The 12897-nt window shown below is 48.9% G+C and overlaps 1 protein-coding gene across 7 annotated transcripts in view; it reads right to left on the bottom strand.

Annotated features, from left to right (window-relative positions):
- Positions 1-12897, bottom strand: part of SECISBP2 (SECIS binding protein 2) — a 303042-nt gene that overhangs the window by 224338 nt on the left and 65807 nt on the right. The window lies entirely within an intron of this gene.

Below are 12897 nucleotides of genomic sequence, written 5' to 3'. Positions count from 1 at the left end.
GCTGGGTTATGCCTCCCCCTCCAGCAGATGGAGTCAGAGAGAAAACTGAAAGCACCCCCTAGATATACTGGTGTGCCACCTGCCATCCTTCAGTATAATTGATATCAAAGCAGAAGAAATGGATCATCCTTCCGCCAAAAATAGCCAAAAATTAACTATGGCCACTGGCTAGATCAAGTAGTAAAACTCTGCAAAAGTAAGCATTAACATCGCTCAAACACTACTGAGCCAACCAAGCAAACAAAGCCAAAAGGCAACAAAATGAATAATCACTTACCGTATCAAGTTATCGATACCTGAAAGAGTGGAAAAGATACTGTTTCGAGCGGACTCTCCTGAAACACCATTACTGGGCGGGCGTCTGGACTGATCCTTGGTACTACAGGAACGAAAATTATCAGGTAAGAACCTAATTTTCCTTTCCCTGTACGTACCAGGATCAGTCCAGACTGCTGGGATGTACCCGAGCTGACTTAAATGGGGTGGGACCCCGAGAGTCCCGCTCGAAGTACGCTGCTTCCAAAGGAAGTAGGTGACGGCCCTCGAACATCAACCCGATAATGTCGAGCGAAAGTATGCAACGACTTCCAAGTGGCCGCCCTGCAAATCTCTTGGCTCGAAACCAGGTGACTTTTTGCCCACGAAGTCGCTTGAGAACGGAGAGAATGGGCCTTGAGCCCCTCAGGAACAGCCTTACCGCCACCAATGTACGTGGCAGCGATCGAGCCCTTCAACCAATGGGCTACTTTGGACGCCTGAAGCCCCTTCCTGGGGCCATGCCACAAGACAAACAGATGATCAGACTGTCGAAAATCATTGGCAACTTCTAAATATCGCATGAGTACTCGAACATCCAAACGTCTCAAATCTGACCCTTGAGAAGACTGTAGTTCTGTCGCCGAGAAGGAAGGCAATTCCACCGTCTGATTTACATGAAAGGCCGATACCACCTTAGGTAAGAAAGAAGGTACCGTACGCAACGACACACCTGAGTCCGAAATATGCAAGAACGGTTCTCTACATGAAAGAGCTTGCAACTCAGAGACCCTACGAGCGGACGCGATCGCCACGAGAAACACCGTCTTGAGAGTTAAATCCTTTAAGGAGGCCCACCCGAGAGGCTCAAAGGGGGCCGCATTGAGGCCTTGGAGAACCAAGTTCAAATTCCAAGACGGGCAAGGAGGCCGCAGCGGAGGACGCAAGTTCCGAACACCACGTAAAAAGCGTGCTACGTGTGGGTGACAGGCGAGAGAGGACCCTTCAACCTTTCCTCTCAAACACCCCAGAGCTGCTACCTGAACCCTCAGAGAACTGTAAGCCAAACCCTTCTTCAAGCCGTCCTGCAAAACGTAAGGATTTGAGCTACAGAAGCCCAGCGTGGCGCAATCTTCGAGACACCGCACCAGGAGTCAAACACCTTCCACACTCTAGCATAAGTAAGCGTAGTAGAGGGCCTCCGTGCCCGAAGCAGTGTGGAAATGACAGGCTCAGAATAACCCTTTTTCCTTAATTGTCTCCTTTCATAAGCCAAGCCGCCAGACAAAAGCAATCCGCCAGATCTAAAAATACCGGCCCTTGCCGAAGGAGTTTCGGAAGATGACTGAGACGTAAAGGCCCGTCCGTCGCAAGATGAACCAGATCCGCGAACCATGGTCTTCTTGGCCACTCCGGGGCCACTAAAATCACCCGACCACGATGCGATTCTATGCGTCTTAACACCTTGCCGATCAGAGGCCATGGAGGAAATACAGAGGAGGACGTGACGAGGCCATGGAAGCACGAGGCATCCACTCCTTCCGACCCGTGCTCTCGCCTTCGGCTGAAGAAATGCGCCGCCTTTGCATTGTGCCGAGTCGCCATCAGGTCTAGGTGCGGAATCCCCCATCGTAGGGTGATGAGACTCATTGCCTCGGCCGAGAGCTCCCACTCTCCGGGGTCCAAGTGTTCTCGACTGAGATAATCCGCCTGAACGTTGTCTACGCCTGCAATGTGGGTGGCCGCAATGTGGGACAGATAACGCTCCGCCCAGGTCATCAACAACGCTGCTTCGGTCGCCACCGGTCGACTTCTTGTACCGCCCTGGCGATTTATATATGCTACCGTGGTTGCGTTGTCCAAGAGGACTCGAACCACTCGACCGCATACCAGGGGCAGAAGGTGGCGCAAGGCTAGACGTACCGCTCTGGTCTCCAGACGGTTGATGGACCAAGAGGCCTGGCGAGGGGACCACGTTCCCTGTACCGCTCTTGATTGACAGACCGCTCCCCAGCCCGTTAGACTGGCATCCGTCGTCACTACCACCCACTGAGGAGGATCGAGATCTACCCCCTGCAAGAGGTGGTCCGGGATCAACCACCAAGCTAGACTGGACCGAGCCGGTTCCATCAGCAGCAACTGGGCACCGTAATCCCCGGTTTTCTGGTCCCAGCGAGAAAGAAGAGCGATTTGCAAAGGACGCATATGCGCAAAAGCCCACGGCACCATTTCCAGAGTAGAAACCATATGTCCAATGACCTGCAAATAATCCCATGCCATAGGTAAGGGGAGATCCAGTAGGTTCTGTACCTGAAGCATCAGGTTCTCCAGTCTCTGCTGAGTCAGGTATACCTTGCCCACCAAGGTATCGAAACGTGCTCCCAAAAATTCCAAACACTGACTCGGAACCAGCTGGCTTTTTGCAAAGTTGACTACCCAACCTAGCGACTGCAGTTGCTGAACCACCACCTGGACTGCTCGCTTGCACGAGTCCTCCGACTTCGCCCGGATAAGCCAATCGTCGAGATAGGGATGCACCAATACTCCCTGACGGCGCAGGAAGGCTGCGACTACGACGCGAACCTTGGTAAACACTCTCGGAGCTGTGGCTAACCCGAACGGGAGGGCGCAAAACAAAGTGTTCCCCGAGCACCATGAACCTCAGGTACCTCTGGTGGCGCTCCCTGATCCCAATGTGAAGATACGCCTCGGCCAGATCCAAAGAAGCCAAAAATTCTCCCCTGTGGACGGCCGCAATAACAGATCGAAGAGTTTCCATGCGAAAACGGGGAATGCGCAAGGCCCTGTTTACTCTCTTCAAATCCAAAATTGGCCGGAACGTACCTTCCTTCTTTGGAACCAGGAAGTAAATGGAATACCGACCTGTTCTGGTCTCGTCCGGCGGAACGGGCTCCACTGCCCCCAGGGATCGTAACCGGGCCACGGATTGGGCTATTACCAGTTGCTTTTCTGGAGGACCGCAAGGAGATATCATAAAAAGATCCTGGAGGGGCCGAGTAAAATCCAACTCTTAACCATGACCCACCACGTCGAGGACCCACTGGTCTGAAGTGATCTTGACCCATTCCTCCCAAAACTGGGATAACCGGCCTCCGATGCGTGGGAAGGAGGAATGGGCCTGCGCGCCTTCATTGCGCAGGTTTGCCTGTGGCCAAACCCCGCGAGGAACCCATTCGTTGTGGTCGTCTGCCTCGAAAGGAAGGAGTCCAAGACTGTGACCTGGGGCCCTGCTGCCTTTGGGGAAAAGATCCACCCCTTCCCGTGCGAAACCGGCGTTGCCCTCGAAATCGGGACCGCGTGTTTCCGAAAGACCGCAATTGTCGGGGCTTGTCCTCCGGCAACTTATACACCTTATTGTCTCCCAAGTCTTTGATGAGTTGATCCAACTCCTCACCAAACAACTTCTCCTTAAAGGGAAAAGAAGCTAGTCGCGACTTAGAAGAGGCATCTGCCGACCAACGACGGAGCCACAATAGTCGTCTGGCCGCAACAGCCGAGGACATAGTGCGGGCCGAAGTCCTTAGCAAATCATACAGAGCATCCGCTGTATAAGCAACCGCCGCTTCCACACAATTGGCCTGCTCCGCCTCTTCCGGCGGGAGTTCTTGGGTGGTTAGTAATTGTTGCACCCAGCGCAGTGTGGCCCTCTGGACCATACTGCTGCAAGCCGCAGCCCGGACTCCTAAAGCCGCTATCTCAAAAATGCGCTTTAATAGGACCTCTAACTTCCGGTCCTGGAGATCTTTCAAGGCTACCCCTCCTGTGACGGGAATGGTAGTATGCTTAACCACCGCAGTGACTGCCGAGTCCACCGAAGGGACCTTAAAAATCTCTAACGAATCCGAGGGCAGAGGATATAATTTATTCATTGCCCTGCTAACGCGCAGGGATGCCTCTGGAACCTCCCATTCCTTAGATACGATCTGTAATACCTTAGAGTGCAAGGGAAAGGTTTGCGGGGGGGCTCTCAGACCCGCCATAGCTACGTCCCCAGTGGAAGTATCCGTGTCCTGCTGCGGCGCTGGGATCTCCAGCTCCTTCAAAACATGAAGAATCAAATAGTTTAGCTCATCCATGCCAAACAGGTGTAAAACCAGGGGGTCGTCCCCTTAGAGAGACCCCTGAGTGTCGGAGATGTCGGCCCCTGCCCCATCCGGTGTGCCCTGGGTGAGATCCGGCAACCCCGGATCGTCAGCACCCCCAAGGGAACAAGCTCCTGATTTGCCCGGAGCTTCAGCCTTTTCCTGGTCTCCCGATTTGTCCTGCACAGAGGACACCTTAGGCACTTTTAGAGGGGGGGGGGGGGTTCGTCTGGCTCCCAGCCTGCTTCTGCCTCCAAAAAAGCCTGGTGCATCAACAGCATAAACTTGGAGGAGAAAGGCACCTTCCTTTTAATTGATCCCCCCACGGGACGCACCGGAGGGGGGGGGGGGCTCTTGGGGCATCAAATTCGGAGCCACTATGAGGACTCAAAGCCGGCGGTGAAAGCGGAGGAAAATCCTTCTCCTCAGAGGCAGAATCAACATGCTGCCTCGTGGACAAGATGGCCGCCGGCTCCCCCTCACTGGGAGGCGGGGCCGACGATCGTGGCGCCGACAGCCTCCTCAGCCGCGCTGAGGAGGACGGATCCGCGCTGCTGCGGGCTGCGCTCGGCCCCCGGGAGGGTCCCTCGCCCCGGGAATGCAGCGGAAGCAGAGACCCTCCCGGGGAGAGTCGCGCCCCCGCCCTACCGCAGGCCGAAGAACGCGGCATCGAGGAGGCAGAAGAAAAGCGCGCCAAAAATAGGAGCCCTGTGCAAGCGCCTCTAACGCCGGGGTGAAAACCTCCACCCCCTCCGGAGTCCCTGGTCAGGCTAATTACCAGCGCGGCAGGCTAGGGCTGGAAATGGATCACTGCCTGCTACCAACAGGGCTTATGTGTCCTGCATCCACTTTTTATTCACTTTCTTTTTTTTTCTCAAGTAAAGCCCTCTTCAGATCAAAGTCTGGAATCACTGTACTTCTGGGGAGGGGAGGGTAACCAGCCCACTGGTAAACTTTCCCCCAAGACCAAAAGGGACACTAATCCGGGTAAAACAATGAGAGCCAAGCTCTCAGTGCCTGCCTGTACGCTGCGCTAGCAAAACCAACAAACAACTGTTACAAAAATATCAACTTTTTTTTTTTTTTTTTACACTAAGCAAGGAAGAGAATAAAACCAGTTGATCTAGCCAGCACAATTATAAAAATCATAAAGAACACCTGAAAGATTGTTTTACTCAGAACAGACAGAACCGCAGGAGTCAGAGGAAATACTGAAGGATGGCAGGTGGCACACCAGTATATCTAGGGGGTGCTTTCAGTTTTCTCTCTGACTCCATCTGCTGGAGGGGAGGCATAACCCAGCAGTCTGGACTGATCCTGGTACGTACAGGGAACGGTTAATAAACCGGAAAATTTCATAATGCCTCTGGATCGCTCCATGGTGAGGCCACACCTTGAATACTGTGTACAATTCTGGTCACCGCATTTCAAAAAAGATATAGTTGCGATGGAGAAGGTACAAAGAAGGGCAACCAAAATGATAAAGGGGATGGAACAGCTCCCCTATGAGGAAAGACTGAAGAGGTTAGGACTGTTCAGCTTGGAGAAGAGACGACTGAGGGGGGATATGATAGAGGTTTTTAAGATCATGAGAGGTCTTGAACGAGTAGATGTGAATCGGTTATTTACACTTTCGAATAATAGAAGGACTAGGGGGCATGCCAAGAAGTTAGCAAGTAGCACATTTAAGACTAATCGGAGAAAATTCTTTTTCACTCAATGCACAATTAAGCTCTGGAATTTGTTGCCAGAGGATGGGGTTAGTGCAGTTAGTGTAGCTGGGTTTAAAAAAGGTTTGGATAAGTTCTTGGAGGAGAAGTCCATTAACTGCTATTAATCAAGTTTACTTACAGGCCGATACAGAAAAACGTGCGGGAGAGCCGGCAAGCACCCGCTCTCCCGGCGCGCGAACAGGCCACTCTCCTGGGCGTGCAATTCAGGAGGGTGGCCTATGCAAATTAGGGCCCGCAGTAAAAAGAGACGCTAGGGACACTAGCGCGTCCCTAGCGCCTCCTTTTTGACAGAACGGCGGCTGTCAGCGGGTTTGACAGCCGACGCTCAATTTTGCCGGCGTCGGTTCTCAAACCCGCCGACAGCCACGGGTTCAGAAAACGGACGCCGGCATAAATGAGCGTCGACTGTCAAACCCGCGGGCCGATTTAAAATTATTATTTTTTTTTTTAATTTTTAGGGTCTCTGACTTAATATCACTATGATTTTAAGTCGGAGGGTGTACAGAAAAGCAGTTTTTTCTGCTTTTCTGTATACTTCCTCAGCGCCGGCAGGCGTTAATTTTTGAAAGTAAAATGTGCGGCTTGGCTGCACAATTTGCTTTCTGGATTGCGCAGGAATAACTAATAGGGCCATCAACATGCATTTGCATGTTGCGGGCGCTATTAGTTTCGGGGGGGGGGGGGGGGGGGGGTGTTTGGCCACGCGTTTTTGACGCGTTATTACCCCTTACTGTATAAGGGGTAAAGCTAGCGCGTCGAAAACGCGCGGCCAAACCCGGACTAACAGTGCACTCCACCGGCCCCCGTAAGGGAATAGCCACTGCTATTAATTGCATCAGTAGCATGGGATCTCCTTTGTGTTTGGGTAATTGCCAGGTTCTTGTGGCCTGGTTTGGCCTGTGTTGGAAACAGGATGCTGGGCTTGATGGACCCTTGGTCTGATCCAGCATGGCAAGTTCTTATGTTCTTATATATTGGCTGTGGCCACCTACTAAGGATTATACAGGAAAGGAAAATTAGTTCTTACCTGTTAATTTTCGTTCCTGTAGTACCACGGATCAGTCCAGACTGTGGGTTGAGCCTCCTTTCCAGCAGGTGGAGACAGAGTAAAACTGAAAGGATATCCTATATGAGGACACAGCCTATACTACAATCCTTCAGTATAACCACTGTCAAAGCAGAAAATAACAAACCCAGAATAGGATCAAGCAAGTAACCGTAAAGCTCAAGTAAGCCACTGTAAAAACAATGTAAGAAAACATGTGAAAACTATACACGCTTGCATATACTTGGTACTTGAACAACCAAGGCTTCCGGGTGTAATTGCTCAGTATTCTTGCACAAAAATGAAGTATAAAAATCTGCGAACCTGCAAGAAACAAGCTTCGAGAGGACAGAAAGAAAGACAGACAGGGAAGGGCATCTGGACTGATCCGTGGTACTACAGGAACGAAAATTAACAGGTAAGAACTAATTTTCCTTTCCCTGTACGTACCCGGATCAGTTCAGACTGTGGGATGACCAAAGCTTCCCTAAACTAGGTGGGACCGAGACAGTCCCGCTCAAAGCACTTGCCGTCAAAGGAACCAAAAACCGGAGCTTGCACATCCAGGCGGTAGTGTCGAGCAAACGTATGCAAGCACATCCATGTGGCGGCCCTGCAAATCTCCTGCGGGGAGACCGATTGGCTCTCCGCCCAGGAAGTAGCTTGAGAACGTAGCGAATGAGCCTTGAGGCCCTCGGGAACCGCCCGACCTTGGCAAAGACAGGCCGAGGAGATCGCTTCCTTCAACCATCGCGCAATAGTGGTCTTAGATGCCGGCGTACCCCGATTGGGCCCACTCCAGAGGACAAAAAGATGGTTCGAGCCCCGAAAGTCATTGGTAACCTGGAGATAGCGAAGTAGAACCCGTTTGGCATCCAGCTTGCGGAGATCGTCACCAGTCGTACCTGCAATTTCCTCCGGGGAAAAAGTAGGGAGCTCTACCGACTGGATGACATGGAAGTTGGAAACAATTGTTGGCAAAAAGGAAGGGACAATCTTATTTATTTATTTATGTTTGGTTTTTTATAAACCGATCTTCTTGCATTGGATACAAATCAAACCGGTTTATAGTGAAACAATTAAACTTGCCTGAGGGCATTACATAGAACCTAGAACATATAAAAAACTTTAAGTAACATGGTATTGAAGTAAACTTCTTATACTAGTTGCCTTGAAAAAAGCCATTAAAGTTAAAGTTAACATGCAGTTGAATGCATCGAATGAATTTGGGCTAGAATGCAAGGGGAGGATGGCGGAGGGAGGGTAAGAAAACAAAGGATCCAAATTGAATGGTGGATTTAAAGGCGGGTTTGAGAGCGGATTGATAACCTGCAAAAGCAAATCATAGTTGCCAAGGGAAGTAATTGTGAGCAATAGCGAAAGTGTATTGCTAGCAGGCGGGATCAGGGAAACGCTAGGCTGAATAACCATGTTTTCAATTTTTTCTTGAAGGAATGCGGGCAGGGGTCTTGTCTGAGGTCTGGTGGGAGGGTGTTCCAATGGGTAGGACCTGCAGTGGAAAGAGCCCTATTCCTTAGCGAGGTTTTGACTTGAGGGACAAAGAGGGTGCCTTGGTATGCTTTTCTAGTCGGTCTTGTGGAGTTGTTGGTGCGCAGCTGAAAGGTAAGATCAATTGGGGCTATGTTGTGTAAGGATTTGTGCATGATGGTCAGAACTTTGTAGAGAACTCTGTATTTGATCGGAAGCCACTGGAGGTTGTAGAGGATGGGCGTGATGTGGTCTCTCTTATTAGAGTTAGTCAAGATCCTGGCCGCTGAGTTCTGTAACATCTGTAAAGGCTTAGTGGTGGTAGCTGGTAGACCGAGCAGCAAAGAGTTACAGTAGTCAACTTTGGTAAAGATGATTGATTGTAGAACAAGGCGGAAATCATGTGAGTGCAGAAGGGGTTTTAGCTTTTTCAGAACTTTTTCATCCACTAAAGATCGAGCCTTCTCGGCAGCAGCACCAACCATCTGGAACAACATGCCCACAGACCTTAGACAGGAACTTTGCACACAAACTTTCAGAAAGAAACTCAAGACATGGCTATTTCTACAAGCCTTCCCCGATCTATGACATCCCCTACTGCTACAACTAGGTATAGGATACCATGTATAGTGGATTACATTCAGTCCTGAATACTAGAGTCTATTTTAGCCTTATGTATATATCTGTATATTATTTATTTCTGAGACTAAATACTACCTATTTCTATGCTAGCCACTACTCTGGCTTTTCCTCCTCCCAGTTCAAGTACCCCTGTTTATTGTAACTTTTCACTCTCTCCCTCTCTCCTAGCCTATTGTTCACGAAGTTGTTAATTTTAATGTTATTGCACCACTGTTTATTGTAAACCGATACGATATGATTGGTATCATGAGTGTCGGTATAAAAAAGACCTAAATAAATAAATAAATAAATAACTTGTAATTTGAAAAAGCACTCTTTAGTTGTGTTGTTTACAAATCTTTTGAGGTTCAGCTGATTGTCCAGGAGCACGCCTAGATCTCTTACATAAGACGTGTTTTTGAGGTTGTCCAGGATAGTTGAAGGGCGGTTGGGGAGAGAGTTAAAGTCTTTTTGTGGTTGACCCGTTTTAAGGGAGGCTGTCTCTCTAGAAATGGGGTTGTCTTCCTGGGAGATAATGAGGTATTCAGTCTGGTCTTTGTTGATGACTAAGTTAAGTTTAGTGAGGAGTGAGCTGATTTCCTGAAAGCAAGTCTCCCAGAAGATTAAAGAATTTTGTAGGGACTTCTTAATCGGGATGAGAATTTGAACGTCATCCGCATATATAAGATGTTTGATTTTCAGCTTAGAAAGGAGGATGCAGAGAGGTAGAAGATAAATGTTGAAAAGGGTTGGTGAGAGGGAAGAACCTTGAGGGACTCCCAGGTTAGAGCTGATTGGCTGTGATTCTTTGTTATTGATTTTGACCTTGAATGATCTGTTGCTGAGAAATGAACGGAACCAGTCGAGGGCAGTGCCTGAAATACCAATGTCAACTAGTCGGTCAAGGAGGATTGAATGGTTGACCGTATCAAAGGCCGCAGAGAGGTCGAGGAGAATGAGTAGGTGAGGTTGTCTTTTTTCCGAGCTCAAGAAGATGGAGTCCTTGAGAGATATCAGAAGGGATTCTGTGTTTAGGGATTTATGATAACCATATTGCGATGAAGCCAGAATCTTGTGTTCCTCCAGGTAGTCTGTGAGTTGTTTATTAACTATTTTTTCCATAATCTTAGCAATGAAGGGTAAGTTGGCTATGGGATGGAAGTCAGCTGGTTCAGATGTTGACAGATTAGGTTTTTTTTTAAGAGAGGTTTCAAGATAGTTTGCTTGAGAGAGTCGGGAACTTGACCTTGGGTTAATGAACAGTTAATGATTTCTGCGATGGGTTTCGCTATGGTATTTGGTATTGAAATGAGAAGGTTCGATGGGATGGTGTCTAGAGGATAGGAAGAGGGTTTGAGTTTCTTTAGGATATTATTAACTTTGAGTGATGAGGTAGTCTCGAAGATTCTAACCTAGTGTTCTGTTGAGATACTGAGGTCGGCGAGCGGGGGGGGGGGGGGGGGGGGGGGGGGGGTAGGTGGATTGGGGGTGGAAAACTGTTTGGTGAGATTGATAATTTTGTTCTCGAAGAAGTTGGCCAGTTCCGTAGCTTTGGAAAGAGCTTGGTCGTCTGGAATGGATGGAGGGGAGGGTTTGGTGAGAGCGGAGATGTATGAAAAAAGAGCTTTAGAGTCTAAGATGAAATGGTGAATTTTTTTTGCGAAGAAGTCTTTCTTTGTTTTGAAGATGGTGTTCCTATACTTCTTGAGGGTGGATTTGTAGATTGCTTGGGTCATGGTAGAGGGATTTCTGCGCCAAATATGTTCTTTGTTTCTGAGGTCTAATTTGATGGCCTTCAGTTCGGGTGTGAACCAAGGTTTTCTGTTGTCCTGGGCCTTGTGAAGCACCTTGGTGGTTAGTGGGCAGGTTTGGTCTGCGACTTTGTTGGTGATAGCATGCCATGAAGTGACGGCTGTGTTTGCATCGGAGAGGTCGAGATGTGGCAGTTCCTTGTCAAGATGATTGATTATGACTTCTGAGGAGCAGGGTTTCCTGAAGTGAATTGTGGTTTTGGGGAATGATGGGGGAAGTGTGTCTGCTGTCTTAAGGACCATTGTGATGATTAAGTGGTCCGACCAGGGTACGGATGTACAGGTTGGAGGGGATGAGAGAGAGATGCCTTCGTTCACGAAAATCAGATCCAAAGTATGGCCTGCTTTGTGAGTTGGGTTGTCAATGATCTGTTTGAAGCCCATGTGCTTAAGTGAAGATAGGATAGTTTCGCAGTTAGAGGAGCATTTGTTCGAGTCTACATGTAAATTAAAGTCTCCCATTAGTGCAGGGTTGTCATAGTTGATGTGTTTGGCAATATATTCTATGAAGGGAGAAGGGTCGGCCTCTAAGTTTCCGGGCGGAGCATAGAAAAGGCATATTTACTCTTTCGGATAGTAGAAAGACTAGGGGGCACTCCATGAAGTTAGCATGGGGCATATTTAAAACTAATCGGAGAAAGTTCTTTTTTACTCAACGCACAATTAAACTCTGGAATATGTTGCCAGAGGATGTGGTTAGTGCAGTTAATATAGCTGTGTTTAAAAAAGGATTGGATAAGTTCTTGGAGGAGAAGTCCATTACCTGCTATTAAGTTCACTTAGAGAATAGCCACTGCCATTAGCAATGGTTACATGGAATAGACTTAATTTTTGGGTACTTGCCAGGTTCTTATGGTCTGGATTGGCCACTGTTGGAAAAAGGATGCTGGGCTTGATGGACCCTTTGTCTGACCCAGTATGGCATTTTCTTATGTTCTTATATTTGGAGCTGTTTGGATTTGAAATATGCACATTCTAGGTTCGATATTGAAAGGGATTGGAAGAGTTATCTTTAGGCCTTTCTTAGCTGCAAGAAGCAGACCGCCTCCTCTTTTCTTAGGTCTGGGGATCGAGAATATATCATAGATTTGTGTGGGAAGTTGATTTATAAGTACTGAGTCCATGGGTTTTAACCAAGTTTCTGTGATGGCACAGATGTCTGGATTGGCCTCTGAGAGATAATCATTGAGAATGTGGGATTTTTTAGAGAGGGATTGGGCATTGAAAAGGGTCAAGGTGAATAGTGAGAGGCCTAGTAGTTGTGTGACCGGTGAGAGAATAATAGGGATTAGTCTCTTCTGCTGGATGGGATGAATCGGAGGAGGTTTCTCTTTGTATCTGAGGTGTTTGCTGATGATAGGGATGGTAAAGGAGTGTATTTTAAAAGGGAAGTGAACTCTTTAAAGCCTAGACAAAGTTAGTGTGATAGTCAGTGTCTGAGGAAGGGCAAAGGAGAGGTAGGGATTACAAGGAAAGAAGCTGCCCTACAGGGCTGCACAAAGGGGCGCACAAAGGGGCAGGCCCCTTTGTTGCGCTCCTTTGGCGCACAGCGCCAGGAGAAGCAAGATTTAAAGTTCGTGCTTAGCTTTTGCTGACTGGTTATCCGCTGGAGCCGCCGCGATTGGCTGGGGCTCAGGGGCCGGCTTAAGGTCTGATGAGCGTCTCGGCGAAGAGGAACGGAGCGGCGCTGCGGTCTGGTGATCGGCGGCAGCCCCGCTGTGGGAAGGCGTGCAGGTAAGTGGCAATCTTGAGCGATACTCCAGAATCAGAAAAGCGCAAGAAAAGTTCCCGACAGGACAATGCTTGAATCTCAGAGATCCGCCGAGCTGAGGAGATAGAGA

Source organism: Rhinatrema bivittatum, chromosome 1, assembly GCF_901001135.1.
Source record: "Rhinatrema bivittatum chromosome 1, aRhiBiv1.1, whole genome shotgun sequence".
Taxonomy (NCBI): domain Eukaryota; kingdom Metazoa; phylum Chordata; class Amphibia; order Gymnophiona; family Rhinatrematidae; genus Rhinatrema; species Rhinatrema bivittatum.
This window is presented reverse-complemented; position numbering and strand designations above follow the sequence as displayed.